The sequence below is a fragment of the Antechinus flavipes genome, chromosome 4 (assembly GCF_016432865.1).
Source record: "Antechinus flavipes isolate AdamAnt ecotype Samford, QLD, Australia chromosome 4, AdamAnt_v2, whole genome shotgun sequence".
NCBI lineage: Eukaryota > Metazoa > Chordata > Mammalia > Dasyuromorphia > Dasyuridae > Antechinus > Antechinus flavipes.
This window is the reverse complement of record NC_067401.1, coordinates 103,362,877-103,379,977: the sequence shown is the minus strand read 5'-3', so window position 1 is coordinate 103,379,977 and position 17,101 is coordinate 103,362,877. Positions and strand designations below refer to the sequence as shown.

At 36.5% G+C, this 17,101-nt stretch overlaps 1 pseudogene; it reads right to left on the bottom strand.

Moving 5' to 3' along the window:
- LOC127561287 (transmembrane protein 184C-like) overlaps window positions 1-17,101 on the bottom strand; it is a 156,147-nt pseudogene that overhangs the window by 2,428 nt on the left and 136,618 nt on the right.

The window sequence follows — 17,101 nt, the reverse complement described above, 5'->3', positions numbered from 1 at the left end:
TTCTGATAAAAAGAGAGGAGAGGTCTTGCAGGACTAAGAAGCAGGGAAACTGAGTCAGGATTTGGTCAAAATAATTAGGAAAATTGAGTCAGGACAATAAAATAGAACTGTGGCATAACAGCCAGAAGGCTCTAATGATAATGCCCTTCTTCCTCTACTTCACCTGCTGAAGAGGAAGTCTCTGCACATTACCATGCAATCACTCCAGACCCTAACAATGTTCACATAGTAGCTGCATATATACTACCATGTCAATGTTGGTACATAGTCACCTTGGGATTCCTGTGGTTACTCCAGATACTCTGGATCTTCCAAACTTATAAGGTCTCCTGGAAACTCCCATCTCATAATATTCATTTACAAAAGATCAGAAAAGAATAAATCCAAGAGACAGAGCTGCTGCCTTTTTTCTAACTACTCTTAAGAGCTGTTAAAAGTATTTTAAAGTTAGAAGACTTTTTTGTCATCATATAATGTCAGTCTCTCAATTGCACCTGGCCAGAAACCAGGTCCTCTTAGATTTCCAAATGATTGCTTCTCCCCCAATTGTATTTAGAGGCTCAACAAGATGCCACATATGCATTTATACATCACTATCTTTCTCCTCAGCTAAGAATGTTTTCTCCATTCTCAAATTTTTCTATTGTATTTTTTTCATAGCTCTGTTTTGTCCCTATCATAGTCTGCTCTATATTTATTTGTATGTGGATTAATACATAACAGATTGTATGTTCCTTGAAGGCAGGGAAATTTCATTTTTGAACTTTGCATCCTTGGTGCCTAACATAGTACCAGTACATATTTAATGAATTGAACTAAATGTAACTGGCACTTAAAATATTTCTGTCAAGTATATAAATAAGTTAATACATTTCCCATGCTTTCTTCTTTTGTTTCCTTGATTTGTGTGAGGCCAATTTATGAACTGCCTCACAAAACATTTTGACAAGATCACTTTTCTTTTTTCATGACATGCCCTTGAATTGGAAACCTTGTTGTTCTACCCTCCATAACACACCCCATTCTTCACTCCCTTCTCATCTCTTGCTACACCAGAACCAGGTAAAATTACTTTTTCCCAGAAGCTGTTATAATTCTTGTATAGAACAAAGAAAATGTTCTCTGTATTTCTTTTTTTATTCTCTTTTCCCCAACACCTGTGAAATAGATGATTCTTATGTTTCTTTTCTTTTCTTTTTCTCCTTTTGTCCTTTCCCTTTAAATTGTGATTGCCACTGACAAACCTTAAATTGTGATTCATTAATGCCTACTATTCCTCCATATTCTGAACACCCAACTCATCCATCTTACTCAACACTTTTCATCTTATAACAACACTTGTACAGAGCCAAATGAGGCCATCTTTCCTGTGGCCTGATTTATGTAAGCTTGGCCCAGATTGTTCCCCCAAAATGTTATATGCAATGATATGCTTCCAAAAAACATTATACAAATATTCCCCTTCTGAAGGAAGGTAGAGAGAGCAGGGAAATCCCTCAAAATGTCCTGCTGCTCTAACGAAAGAAGCCTTAAAAAGGAAATTGTGGATATTTTCTAAGAATGGAAACAAAATTAGCCCCTGAACTTGATATGTGTGAAGCCATCCTGGAAGAAGCCATTCAGAAAAAGAGAGAATAAGAATAAAAACTATATTTTCTCTCCTGTGAATCAGTACAGAATGCCAAAGCAAAAAGGATAAACCTGCTTGAAATGTAGTACATTCTTCTTTAAAAAAAAAACAACAACAAAGGAACAGGCAAGTGGTGCAGTAGATAGAGAATCAGCCTTGAAATCAGGAGGACCTGAGTTCAAATTTGGCCTCAGACACCTAATATTTCTTAGCTGTGTGGCTCTGGGCAAGTTACTTAACCCCAATTGCCCCAGCAAAAAATAAATAAATAAAAATGAAGGGCTAAAATCCAACAAAAATTCTTCTCCCAGCTTCTTCCTCTCTGATTCCAATGGATCACATGTGCTGGTTCCTTTAACACAGGCCACCTTTTTCATCCTACAACACTGTATATAGTATAGCACTTTTACATGAGCCAGCTCTTGTTTAGGTCAAAAAAATATTAATTTTGCTAAATTATCTTGGTTATTCTATTTCTTCTGTATCTGGTTGAAAATTTTTATGGAGATATGTTTAAAATAGGAACATGAGGGATAAAAATCATCAAAATTAATATGTCCAAAAAATCTGACTTTTTATTACAATATTTCACATCTTTGGAAATCCATCCTTTCAAAAAAATTGAAGGAAGGTTTCAATAAAAAGCATTTATTTAGTACCTACTATGTTCTAGGAATTGTATCTTCTAATATAATTCCTTCTATTTTGAACATTCACGTTTGATGATATGTGGTCATTGTCTTTTCCATTTCATTATAGTAGTCATTGTGTTTATTCCCCCCTCCCCAGTTCTGCTTTGTTAGTCTATATAACTATATATATAAATATATAAAATAACATTTTAATCATTTTATTTGCATTATTCCAAACTGCTTTTCATAATGCTTGTATCTTTTTTTTTAAGAGTGAAAATGCTATCACAATGCTTATATATCAATTCACAACTTTCACTAGTAACACTAATGTGTGTCAACTAATATGTCAACCAACAAGAGAAAAGTGGATTTGATGAAAAAAGGTAAATTGAAAGTACTAGAGGATCCCAGGAGAAAAGCTGTGCCATATCTATGAGAATTTAGGGACAATCCCAAAAAGAGGGGGATTCTATGCCTCAGTTTCCCTGCATTGTTCTGTCTTGGTTTCCTTAAATTGTTCTGCCTCAGTTTCCTTGAATTGTTCTGCCTCAGTCTCCCTGGTGACAACCCCCTTCCTGGCCATTATGACTGAGATAATTAGGGGTGGGAGCCCTGGCCACTAGCGTTCCAAAAAGTCATAATACTCCAGATGACTTATCTCAATATTCGAGTATTTTCTGCCTCAGACATCCTGGCTCCTAGAATTTATGATCCTTCCTCTTTACTCCCAATCTGTCAGAACTGAAATTATGGTCCTTTCCTGGAATTTCCTGATGCTGTTCTAATGGCAGTGCAGAGAGTTGTGGAATCTCCTCTTTGGTCAGAGGCGCAGGTCCAACATGAAAAGAATTCACGAACTCAAAAAGTTTGAATGGCAAAAAGGGAAGTTTATTGGCATTGAGATATCAGCTTTGTGAGGAAGACTGACTTCTGAGTGGCAAAGTCCTGTTAAGGAAATAAAGGTTAACACTGAAAAGAGAATGTCTTCACATCAAGTAAGAGTCCTAGTAGGCAGCTATGCCAAGAGGAGAGGTCCCTTGGCAAAGCATACCACTTCATACTTCTATAAAGATATGGAATTTAAAATTGTGTTTTTTTATAATAGTCTGAGGCTAAGGTTCCCAGTTAAAAAGAGAGCCAATGCCCCCAGACCTAGATACTTATCTTGGAGTTTCAATCCTCTCAATATCAGGCCCAGATCCCCAAATGAATGAAATTCCTAAAGATCTGGCTACCCAAAAGATCAGGGGGGGGGGTGATTTGTCTCAGATCTCCAGTTGGATGAAGCTGCTTATCTTGTGGAAAAGGTTTGTCTGGAAAATATGCCTTCTCTTAGATTCTCTAAAGTCTGGGAGACCCCGAATCTCCCTTCTTTTACAGATCAAAGGGGACACAATTTTTACAGATTAAAGGAGACACCGTTTTCAGAGTTCACCCCTATCATCTCCACTAACCAGTGCTCTACACACCCTTGCCTTTGTTTCCCTGATTGCCGGAGTTCTATGAGAGTGTCTGGAATCCCTCTCTTTTGATTGGATGCTTTGAGATAACAGTCCCATCCATCCAGCTGGCTAAGATGGCTTAGCTAATCTAAACTCTCCCTCTAATAAAATATTAAAAACCTCTAATCTCTATCTTGCCTCAGTTTCTCTGGCATTACATTACCACTTTACCATATGTATTCTCTAAATTTGAGTCCTTTTCCCCCTGAACTTATTAGTAGGAGAATATAGCACATTTTGGGATATGTGTGTGATGTTTTACACCTGACTAATTGATACTGATGGATAATCAATGAGAGAAGAATAGTGGTAGGGCATTTATGAGTTATAATCCTATTGAACAGTAGACAGCCATCCAAAGCTATTGAGAGTAGCTGCAGAGTATGTGCCAAATGTAGTTGTATTCCCCATTTAGAACATACAGTCCTCTTGAGAAGGAATCATTTCATTCTCTGTACTTATATCTCCTGTACCTAGTATAGTTTCTGGCACATAATCAGTATTTAATAAATGCTTATTGATTGATTAGAAAGCTATTAGGCCATATTTAACATCTTGAACATTATCCAGAAGGATACAAAAATAAGCATTTAAATAACATAGCAGATGATCAAGAAAATGACCTGTGCCTCCATCTGTTTGATTCAAGTACCAACTCATTTTCTTCAAGGATCCTAAAATTGTTTCTTGTGAGAACTAAGTAAATGACAATTTTGTATTCATATCTAAATGTTTCCCAGTTCATCTTTTAATTTTATTTGCACATCAAAGCATATCCAACCACATAACTTATTAGGCAACAAATAGTTTTCTTAATTTGCTAGGAAGAAATGGTTTTAAAAGAACACTGATTTGGAATCAGGCAACTTGAGTTTGAATCTTGGCTATTATTGTTCTACCTACATTGCTTTGAATAAATTGCTCAACTTTCTGAGTTTAAAAATCCTTATCTTTAAACTGAGAGATATAACCTCTGAGATTCCTTCCAGCAATAATTCCTATAAAACTGCAAGCCATTGATAAAGAGCTAGAAGAGATCACCCAAATCATTCCGTGCAATCCTCATTTGACTAGAGGAAACCAAGGGTAATGACTTCCCTAAGGTCATGTAGGTGGTAAATATTAGAGGTGCACTTTGAATACAATTAGAGGTGCCTCTGATCCAGAACCCTTTTTCTAGTGCTCATACCAGATTTTTCCAGATTTTTGAAAGATTTTTCTCTCTCCTACCTTTTTCTCTCTCCCATTGAAGATGGAATGCACTGCACCACCCCTTACTTATAATTAAACATTTACTCATCTTATTCTGCCTCTCTAAAAAACATAGTTCCACAATTTAGTTGTTTTGAAATGGACCCCCATTTCTCTTCCCACACCTCCCTATTTTTAGTTTTCACATGTTGTCAAGTTTGCTACAGATCTCTCAAAAACTACTGAGAGAAATATCTAACCACCAAAACAGAAGTTCATGCAGTAACCATGACTGCAATCATATTAGTTTGCTGAATCTTAAAGTGGCAGCTATATAATTACTTCCTGTGTTCTTGTATGATGGAAGGTTTTCATTTTAAAAATCATGTGGTGATGGTGAAAAATCATACAATTTAGAAGGAATAAGTTTTGGTAAAGGAACAATTATTGTGAACTCAAGTTTGACTCGAAAAATCCTTAAAAATCAAGAGAAGGGGCCATTTCAAAGTCCCTCCTTTTTGTTGTTGTTGGCTTGGTACTTTGACATTTACATACATGTTGGATACTACCTGATGGGAAAATGTCAACTTATAACCTTGATTTATGTCTTAAATTGTTGCATAAATATTAATATTTTGTTATACACAAATCTGAAAAGAACTCAGATTTTCAGAGCTTCTATGAGATCTGTAAAACTTTTGAAATAGGCTGTCCACTTTAGATATCCATCCCCCACCTCCTTAAACATTTTGTATCTGATACTACCCTCCTCTCTAATCAATACAATTCCCTTCTTAGACAACTTAAAAAAACTTATATGCTGAACTTGGGGCTGTGAGAAGATATGATTGTGACAAGTGAAATGGGAAATCAACAAACTGAACTAGAATGATTTCCTCCCTAAAACACTGTGACATTCCCTCTGAGAATATTCTCTCAACTCACATAGGTACTGCTAGTATGCACAAGATTCTAGGAGTAACCCTCTGAGTGGATGTCTTATCACTGTAGCTCATGAACTTCTACTTATGAAATTCCCCTTAATAAATAGCTAGCTTATTTAATTAAATTTTCAGAAAAGATTCTTACATAAATCAGGGCAAGAATAGTTGTTAACAAAGAATTCCCCACAACATGGGGTGTTCTCTATCATAAATACAATTTATTAGGGCAAGAGTAGTCACAGATATAAAAAATAATGAACGAATGGAGCATTTATTAAGTGATCACTATGTGCAAAACACTATATTGAGTGAGGGGGATACCAGTAGAAAAGCAAGACAGTCCTTGTTCTCAAAGAACTCACAATCTAATAGAGGAGAATACACATGGAAGATTTCATATGCAAATCAGAGGGGAAAGTTCCATGGATACCAGATATTAAAGCTTCTTTAATATCATTTCCACTGATAAAATTACATCTTTTTCTTTCTAATGTTGAATCATTTGACAATACTAAGGACTCTGGTAGCAAGGACTCTCCTTTTCCCATAGTCAGTAGTTGTGGCTGAAGTATCTGCAGGAGCAGTCAAATTGGATTGTTGGCTTTCTAGGATGATGGCTGAAGGTACTGGGATGGAAGGAAAGCTATTCTTAAAGCTCTTGGATTCAGGATCTTAGAGGGTCTTTGAGGGGACATGGCTCTCAAAGTGGTGGTGGTCATTTTGAAGAAAGAACCCTAAAATGCTAAAACTCCTTGAAGGAGAAATTCTCCTTGGATTCTGCCTCAGTGAGGGACCCTGCCTGAGGGAAACCAGATAAACAACTTCATTCTGTTTTCTAGGTGAGGTTGGTTCAGTCCTGAGCAAAAGAATTCCAATCCTATTCAATTAAAGTAACTCATTCAATTCTATTCAAATTCAGCTCAAGCTGAAACTCAGCTTGCAGCTAAAACTCCTATTATAAAAGAGCCAATCTAAAATCCTTTCTTTGCAGAGGTTCTAGATGCCAGTTATGCCATGCTTGCTATGCCAAGGAAGCCTCTTCCCACTGGATAATATTCTTTTCCAGTGCTACTCTCTCTTTACCCTCACCTACTTCCCTAACTAGACTTTATGCCTCTTTGTCAGGATTTCTAACCTTACTTCCCAATCCCTATAATAAACCTCTTTTATCAATCCAGGTTTTTGGGTTTGTAAATTCCTTTACAGAGAATCCCTGCACTGCCAGAAGGGAGTCCCCAAAACTCCCTACCCTTGTGCTGAATCCCAAGAGATTGCATGGTAGCCAAACCTCTCCATTTGGTTCCCTGAACCCTGAACCTGCCACTAGATCTTATCATTTAACTCCCTGACCATCAGAAACCCTAATCTCATTTTGGTTCCCTAAATCTAGACCTCATCATTTGGTTCCCTACAAAAGGGAACCCCAAAACCAAAACCTCATCAATTTGATTTACTTGGTACATGCTGCTTCTTACCTCTCCCTCAGGATACCTTTGGTTAGGCTGGCTTTTCTGTTAATTGGTTGGTAGCAGTTGGTTAGCAGTTAATGGGAATAGTTAACCCTTTCTTCACAGTAGTTGCTTCCCTGGATGACGACTATGAAGGCAGGACTGGTAATCTGCCAATACCAGTACTCCTGTTCCCATCTGCCTATTGGTGGCAATTGGATCACAGTTGTTACTGCTGAAGATAAACAAGTTGGGCCCCTTTCCACAATAATTTTCCCCCTCAATAATGGCTATGCTAGCAGCAGGTTGGGTAGTTTGTTCATATATTATTTCCTCAGTTGGATTAATGATCAGATGGATCAATAATAATAGTTAGCATAAAGCACCTATTATTATACCACACACTTTACAAATAGTATCTCATATGATCCTCATACCACCCCTGGGCAATAGGTGCTATTATCTCTATTTCACAGAGGGTAGGTGCTTTGCCCAAGGTCAGACAAGCAGGATGGATCTGAGCCTATTTTTGAATTCAGCTCTTTCTTGACTTCAGGCCAAATGGATTATTGCTGTGCTATCTAGCCTGTACAGCAAGGATTTTTCATTTTTGTTTTTATATCCCCTGTACCTAATTCACACAAGAATCATTTTTTGTATCCCCTAATTTGTATATGTGGCATCTAGATATTTAATATATATTTATAGATTGAATATAGCAGGTGCTTAATAAATAGTTGTTGAATTTAATTGAATTGGTGGGAGGCCATAATGGTTTGGCAAAAATTTATCAAGCTGGTAAGTTTTGCTTCCTTTGTTTTTTTGTTTGCTTGCTTACTAAGGAAGCTACCCTGATGTTTTACATCTCTTATCAAAAGCCAACTGATTGTCACTGTTGGAGTTTATTATAGATTAATACCTCATGTTTGTATAGTCATTTACAGTTTATAAACCAAGTTCACACCCTTTATCTCATTTAGTAGCTCCTTCAAAGCAAGAGAATAAGACCACCATCAGGGCTGTTTAAGGCTGCCTAAGGGACCTGCAAATTGCAAAGAATCAATCATTCTGTATTCAGAGCTTCCTCTATGGAGACCTGAGTATTAAATGACCTTTGCTCACTCATCCTGTGTCATGTCTCTTGTGAGAGACAACCAGCCTATGCGAAACGGATTTTTGCTAAATTGTTAAATTTATCACTTGCTAAATTCCATATCTCATTTGAATTGCCTTTCAGAATTCCATGCTGGAGGGTGTCTGCATAATTGTCTTCATTCATTTGTTAAATGTTATTGTTTTTTCCCATCTTCTCTCTTCATCTTCTAGTTCTGCAGCTGGACCCCTAACAGATGCAATTAGTGTTCCCTGTGGCATGGCCTAGGCAGGAGTCCTTGCATCATTAAGCTTAGGATGTGTCTCAATTTCATATTGTAGGTTCTTGAAGAACATTCCATTTGAAAACTAGGTTCTAGTTAAAGAATCATTCTTTTAGAGTTTTATCCTCTCTCATTCCACCTGTCATCATACTGAAACAGCTAGAGAATAAAAGAGTTTGGTGTTGCTCACAGAACCAAAGTGATACTTTTTGCTAAATTGCCAGCACTCCCAAAGAAATTCATTTCAAATGTTCCATCACCACTAGAAAGAAAAGAAACCATTTATAGAAATAAAATTGTGATGCAGCCTTGAAAAATAAAGTTGTCATACTGATCTCTTGTGAATCCTGGGCACCATTCTTTCAGTGATCTCAAAGTTTGTAATTTTTTCTTTCTTTCTTTTTACATTTTTCTGTTCTTTTTTCAACACTGGTTCTCAATATATTCCTTTGTCAGTAAGTGCAATATCCACTTATAAGCTGATGCCACCACTGATCTGCTTAGGAGTTTTGACTTTCTTCATTTTTTTTCTCTCAATATTTTATTTTTCCAAATACATTGAATAGGAAATCTCCATATTATTAGTAAGTTCATTTCAAATCATTGTAAGAATGTGACTTTTCCCCATGTGAACCCAATCTCCATGTGAACCTAATCCCCATGTGAACCATGTGAACCTGCAGAGGTAGGACATGACTCCCCTGTGAGAACTTGACCGTTCCCTAACCTATAACAACAGGTGTTTTAGCTCTTACTCCCATGAGAACTTGACCATTTTTTAACCTATAAGCTAGGCACGTACCACCTGTGTGATACTCCAAATATATGATTCCAGGAACTTGCCACTCCTTGGAACCGTTGCTGTTGATAAGGACTGGCCCCCTTGTCAATGCAACATTTGACTATAACCACCTGGAGCCCTCGTCGGTACGTCCCTGTCTTACATGAGGTCTTTATTTGGCTCAAAGCCTTCTTTGTCCTAATTCCTATAAAAAGTGGGCAAAGCATTCTCCATTTTGAAGCCTCACCTATGGAGATGACGATCTGCCTAGGATTTTCCCGATCAAGACTCACAGGCTGAAATACCGGGGCCTCCCAGTTGTAAATTAGAGTTGAAGCTCCCTTGACTGGTGATGTAATCTCTCTCTTTTTCTGCTATTCTAAGCATAATTCTTATTATTCTTTGTCTTTTGTCTGTTATGTGTTATTTGCTATATTAGTTGTTATTGCAAGCAATCTATTCCGTGCATTGTATAATTAAATTTTACTTTCACTTTGAGTCCGAGAGCATCATTTTGTAGGAGCGAATCTGAACCTTTCCCTAAAATCACAAAACATACATGTAATGAAAATTTACAACATTCGTTTTTGTAAGATTTTGCATTACACATTTTCTCTCCTTCCCTCCCTTCCTTACACCTTCTCCAAGACAGCAAGCAATTTGATATATCTTATTCATGTACAATTCTTTTAAACATATTTCCATATTTGTTATGTTGTGCAAGAAAAATCAGAATAAAAGGGAAAAAATTATGAGAAAGAAAAAGGTAAGCAAACAAATGAAAATAGTCAAAATACTATGCTTCAATCCATAGTCTCCATGATTCTCTCTCTGGATGAGGATGATATTTTCCATTCCAAGTCTTTTGAAATTGTCTTGGATCAGCATATTGTTGAAAAGAGCTAAGTCTATCATAGTTCATTGTTATACAATGTTGCTGTTACAATATACAGTGTTCTCCTTTTTCTGCTAATTTCACTCAGTTCATTTAAGTCTTTCCAGGCTTTTCTGAAATCAGCCTGCTCTTCATTTCTTGTAGCACAATAATATTCCATGGCATTCATATACTAAAACTTATTCAATCATTCCCCAAATTATGGGCGTCTACTCAATTTCCAATTCCTTGGCACTACAAAAAGAGCTGCTACAAACATTTTTGCAGATCCTTTCCCCTTTTTTATGATATCTTTGGGATACAGACCCAGCAGAAACACTGATGTATCACAGGGTATACATGGTTTGATAGCCCTCTGGCCATAGTTCCAAATTGTTCTCCAGAATGGTTAGATCGGTTCATTACTCTACCAAGAATGCATTAGTGTCCCAATTTTTCTATATCTTCTCCAACATTTATCATTTTCCTTTTCTGTATTATTAGCCATCTGGTAGATGTGAAGTGATTCCTCAAGAGTTGTCTTAATTTGCATATCTAATAAATAGTGATTTAGAGCATTTTTCATATGAGTATAAATGATTAATTTCTTCACCTGAAAATTGTCTATTCATATTCTTTGACCACTTATCAATTAAGGAATGACTTGTATTCTTATAAATTTTACTCAATTCTCTATATATTTGAGAAATGAGGCTTTTATCAGAAGAACTGGCTGTAAAAATTATTTTCCAGCTCTCTGCTTCCCTTCTAATCTTGGCTGCATTGATTTTGTTTGTGCAGAACTCTTTTAATTTATCCATTTTGCATTTTATAATGTTCTCTAGTTCTTCTTTAACCATAAATTTCAAATCAAATGAAGATGGCCTACCTGTACCTGATCTAAAACTATATTATAAAGCATAACTCACTAAAACCATTTGCTATTGGCTAAGAAATAGATTAGTTGATCAGTGGAATAGGTTAGGTTAACAAGACAAAATAGTCAACTATAGCAATCTAGTGTTTGACAAACCCAAAGATCCTAACTTTTGGGATAGGAATTCACTATTTGACAAAAACTGCTGGGAAAACTGGAAATTAGTATGGCAGAAATTAGGCATGGACCCACACTTAACACCATATACCAAGATAAGATCAAAATAGGTCCATGATTTAGGCATAAAGAACAAGATTATAAATAAATCAGAGGAACATAGGCTAGTTTACCTCTCAGACTTGTGGAGGAGGAAGAAATTTGTAACCAAAGATGAACTAGAGATCATTATTGATCACAAAATAGAAAATTTTGATTATATCAAATTAAAAAGCCTTTGTATAAACAAAACTAATGCAAACAAGATTAGAAGGGAAGCAACAAACTGGGAAAACATTTTCACAGTTAAAGATTCTGCCTCATTTCCAAAATATATAGAGAATTGACTCTAATTTATAAGAAATCAAGCCATTCTCCAATTGGTAAATGGTCAAAGGATATGAACAGACAATTTTCAGATGATGAAATTGAAACTATTTCCACTCATATGAAAGTGTTCCAAATCACTATTGATCAGAGAAATGCAAATCAAGACAACTCTGAGATACCACTACACACCTGTCAGATTGGCTAAGATGACAGGAAAAAAAATAATGATGAATGTTGGAGGGGATGTGGGAAAACTGGGACACTGATGCATTGTTGGTAGAGTTGTGAACGAATCTAGCCATTCTGGAGAGCAATCTGGAATTATGCCCAAAAAGTTATCAAACTGTTCATACCCTTTGATCCAGCAGTGCTACTACTGGGCTTATATCCCAAGGAGATATTAAAGAAAGGAAAGGGACCTGTATGTGCCAAAATGTTTGTGGCAGCCCTGTTTGTAGTGGCCAGAAACTGGAAACTGAATGAATGCCCATCAATTGGAGAATGGTTAGGTAAATTGTGGTATATGAATGTTATGGAATATTATTGTCCTGTAAGAAATGACCAGCAGGATGAATACAGAGAGGCTTGGAGAGACTTACATGAATTGATGCTAAGTGAAATGAGCAGAACCAGGAGATCATTATACAGTTCAACAACGATACTGTATGAGGATGTTTTCTGATGGAAGTGGATCTCTTCAACAAAAAGAAGATCTAATTCAGTTTTAATTGATCAATGCTGGACAGAAGCAGCTACATCCAAAGAAAGAACACTGGGAAATGAATGTAAACTGTTTGCATTTTTGTTTTTCCTCCTGGGTTACTTCTATCTCATGAATCCAACTCTTCCTGTGCAACAAGAGAACTGTTTGGCTCTGCACACATATATTGTATCTAGGATATACTGTGACATATTTAACATATATAGGACTGCCTGCCATCTAGGGGAGGGGATGGAAGGAGGGAAGGGAAAAGTTGGAACAGAAGTGAGTGCAAGGGATAATGTTGTAAAAAATTACCCAGGTATGGGTTCTGTCAATAAAACGTTATAATTATTAAAAAAAAAAAAAAACACCTTAAATTCCACCTTTCTCCAAAGATATGATGGATAGACTATCCCTTGTTCTTTTAATTTGCTTATGGTATCACCCTTTATGTCTAAAATGAACCCATTTTGATATTATCTTGGTATAGGGTATGAGATGTGTGACCTTCATTTCTAATTTAAGCCACTTTGCTTCTTCTTGAGCACCTTGATTTCTTCCTACTCTTGGCGACTTACTTTATAGTGTCAGACTTAGTATAGATATCCAATCATCTTAGCTTACTGAAGCTCAGAACTCTTGAGCTCAAGATATTCATTACTTTCAGCCTTTTCAGAATGAGGGTTTATAGGCTTGTGTAATCACACCACTCAAAATGCTTTTTATAACATAATTCCATAAATCAGTCCCATATCTTCAAATTGTACTAATTCCACCAACCAAAAGAAAAATGAATTAAACATTAAAATTATGTTCTTTTTTTGGAGCTCTTTTAACTTTCAAGTGGACCAGAGATAAAAATGTACATACAATTAAAGATCTTCCAGCTTTTTCTTTAAAAATGGATAGCATTTCACAGCAGGTATATTCTAGGAATTGTGTTCTTATACAATGTTGCTACATAGTAGCATCAAGGAGGGACATAGTGTAATGCCAGAGAAACTGAGACAAGATAGAGATTAGAGAGTTTTTAATATTTTATTTGGATTTCTGAGAGGGAAAAATTTTCTGGAATGAAAGGATCCATTTTGGTCCCAGGACTAGGACTTAAAGCATTCAGCAACAGCATTGAATGTGAGATTCTAATGAATTATATATGGCTCCAGAGGTCAGGAAGAGAAAGGCAAGGGGTGGAGTTCAAACAAGGTAAATATGGGAATTTCCATGAATGGATCATCAATCTGGTTCTGACAGGTGGGGCGGGGGGAGGAAAGGGGGAGGAGGTGAGGGGGGTGGGGTAAGGACCATAAATTCTTGATAACTTAGGATTTAGGAACCAGGATATCTGAATTACCCCTTATCCGAGATTATACATTTATAGTTTATGACTCTTTTGGAATGCCAGAGTGGCCAGATCTTCACAGCCCTAAATATCTCAGTCCTAATAAGGAAAGGGGAGGTTGCAACCAGGGAGATTGAGGCAGAGCAATTCAAGAAACTGAGGCAGAACAATTTAGGGAAACGGAGGCACGACAATTTAGGGAAACGGAGGCACGACAATTTAGGGAAAGTGAGGCAGGATCATTTAGGGAAACCGAGGCAGGACAATAAAAAGAAACTGCCCCACAACAATAGAAATGAATAACATTCTTTCCTTTGCCAAGACCCACATAAAACTGCTCCATGGATTTACTTGAGTCTTACCTTGTTGTAAAACACTTTCATTATTCATTTAGTCTTTCTAAAGTGAATTGGGATCATTATTAATCAGAGAAATGCAAATTAAGACAACTCTGAGATACCACTATACACCTGTCTGATTGGCTAGAGTAACAGGGAAAGATAATGTGGAATGTTGAAGGGGATGTGGGAAAACAGGGACACTGATACAGTGTTGTGGAATTGTGAACACATCCAGCCATTCTGGAGAGCAATTTGGAACTATGCTCAAAAAGTTATCAAACTATGCATATCCTTTGATCCAGCAGTGTTTCTACTGGGCTTTTACCCCAAAGAGATACTAAAGAAGGGAAAGGGACCTGTATGTGACAAAATGTTTGTGGCAGCCCTGTTTGTAGTGGCTAGAAGCTGGAAAATGAATGGATGCCCATCAATTGGAGAATGGTTGAGTAAATTGTGGTATATGAATATTATGGAATATTATTTTTCTGTAAGAAATGACCAGCAGGATGAATACAGAAAGGTTTGGAGAGACTTACATGAACTGATGCGAAGTGAAATGAGCAGAACCAGGAGATTATTATATACCTCAACAATGATACTGTTTGAGGATGTATTCTGATGGAAGTGGATCTCTTCGATAAAGAGAGCTAATTCAGTTTCAATTGCTCAAAGATGGACAGAAGCAGCTACACCCAAAGAAAGAACACTGGGAAATGAATATAAACTGCTTGCATTTTTGTTTTTCTTCCCGGGTTATTTATACCTTCTGAATTCAATTCTCCCTGTGCAACAAAAAAACTGTTCGGTTCTGAACACATATATTGTATCTAGGATATACTGTAACCTATTTAACATGTAAAGGACTGCTTGCCACCTTGGGGAGGGGGTGGAGGGAGGGAGGGGAAAAATCAGAACAGAAGTGAATGCAAGGGATAATACTGTAAAAAATCACCCTGGCATGGGTTCTATCAATAAAAAGTTATTTAAAAAAATAAAAAAAAAATAAAATGAATTGGGGCTAAATGCAAGGGATTAGCAAAAGTTCTCATGGCATGTTTGGTATGGAAATTGCCATATTAGAATAGCATCCCAGCCTTAAAGCACTTTAGCCCTTAAAAGCTGGAGGTCAAAAATATTTTGATGTGATTTGGCTATGCCTAACATAGGATAGAGTGATTTTAGGAGAACTATGTCTAATTTAACTAAAGTTATATCTAGCAATTTTGGAGCCTTTGATCAAGAAACCTATCTCTAGGCCCTCAAATTAACTTTTTTTTATGTGAAAATACTACAAGTAGTAACTGAGATAAATTTAGAAGAGTGGGATGGGGAATTAGTTACTATAGTTGTGATGCTCAACTAGGGGGTAAGTTTAGTTGTTTCTAGCCCACTAAAGGAATATATACACTATGGACTATCTGCCATCTTGGGGAGAAGGTGAGGGAAAGGAGGGAAAAATTTAGAAACTTTTGTAAGGGTCGATGTTGAAAAATTATCCATGCATATGTTTGGTAAATAAAAAGCTTTAATAAAAAAAAAAGAATATATACACTAAATATCTGAATCCACTAAATTTTAGTGATCTTGATCACCTACCCTAGCTATGGATATTAATTTGGAGTGGCTTCATAATGTCTATCTAACTCTCAGTCTACAGAATGCATGGCAGGGTGAATTAGTTCTAAGCCTGCCCATTCGGAGCTATTTTGTAGAGGCATCTGAGATCTATTTGGTCACCTTCGAATGAATCTGGGTTTTCAGAGAAATCTAGAAACCAACCATGGCTCCCATAAAACTTTCACATTAGGGCAAACCAAGAACCAAATTAAGGTTCTTGAGGACTCTCTTCCTATTCAGGCTCCATAAGTTTAAAATTTTCATTGCCAAATATCTTCACAAAGTCCCTGCCCTAGCATCTAAAAGATCCACATTACTCCCTCCTTTTTTTTTTAATAATAGCTTTTTTTTTTTTCAAAATGTATGCAGATAGTTTTCAACATTCATTCTTTCAAACCTTGTGTTTCAAATTTTTCTCTTTCATCTCTACCCCCTCTCCTAGGTAAAAAGCAACCCAATATATGTTAAACATGTGCAATTTTTCTATACATATTTCCACATTTGTCATGCTTCATGAGAAAAATCAGATCAAAAAAAAAAGGAAAAAAATGAGAAAGAAAGCAAAATGCAAGAAAACATCAACAAAAAGGTGAAAATACTATGTTGCATTCCACATTCATTCCCCATGGTCCTCTTTCTGGATGCAGATGGCTCTTTCCATCTCAAATACATTAGAATTGGCCTGAATTATCTCATTGTTGAAAAGAGTCACATCCATTAAAATTGATCATCATATAATGTTGTTGTGTACAGTGTTCTCTTGGTTCTACTCACTTCACTCAGCATCAGTTCATATAAGTCTCTGCAGGCCTTCCTGAAATCATCTTACTTATTGTTTCTTATATAATATTAGTATTCCATAACATTCATATACCATAACTTAGTCAGCCATTCCCCAACTGATGGGCATTCACTTAGTTTCCAGTTCTTTGCTCCTACAAAATGAGCTGCTACGAACATTTTTGCACATGTGGTTCTTTTTTCTTTTTTATTATCTACTTGGAATACAGGTCCAATAGAAACTCTACTTAATCAAAGTGTATGCACAGTCTGATAGCTCTTTGAGCATAGTTCCAAATTGTTCTCCAAAATGGTTGGATCAATTCACAACTCCACCAACAATGTATTATTCTCCCAGTTTTCCCACATTCCTTCCAACATTTATTATTATCTTTTCTTGTCATTATAATACTTCAGTTTCGTTGCCTTGGTTTTCCTGAATTGTTCTGCCTCAGTTTCTCTAGTGGCCACCCCACCCCCCAATTCCTTGACCCATTAGGACTGAGAATTGGGG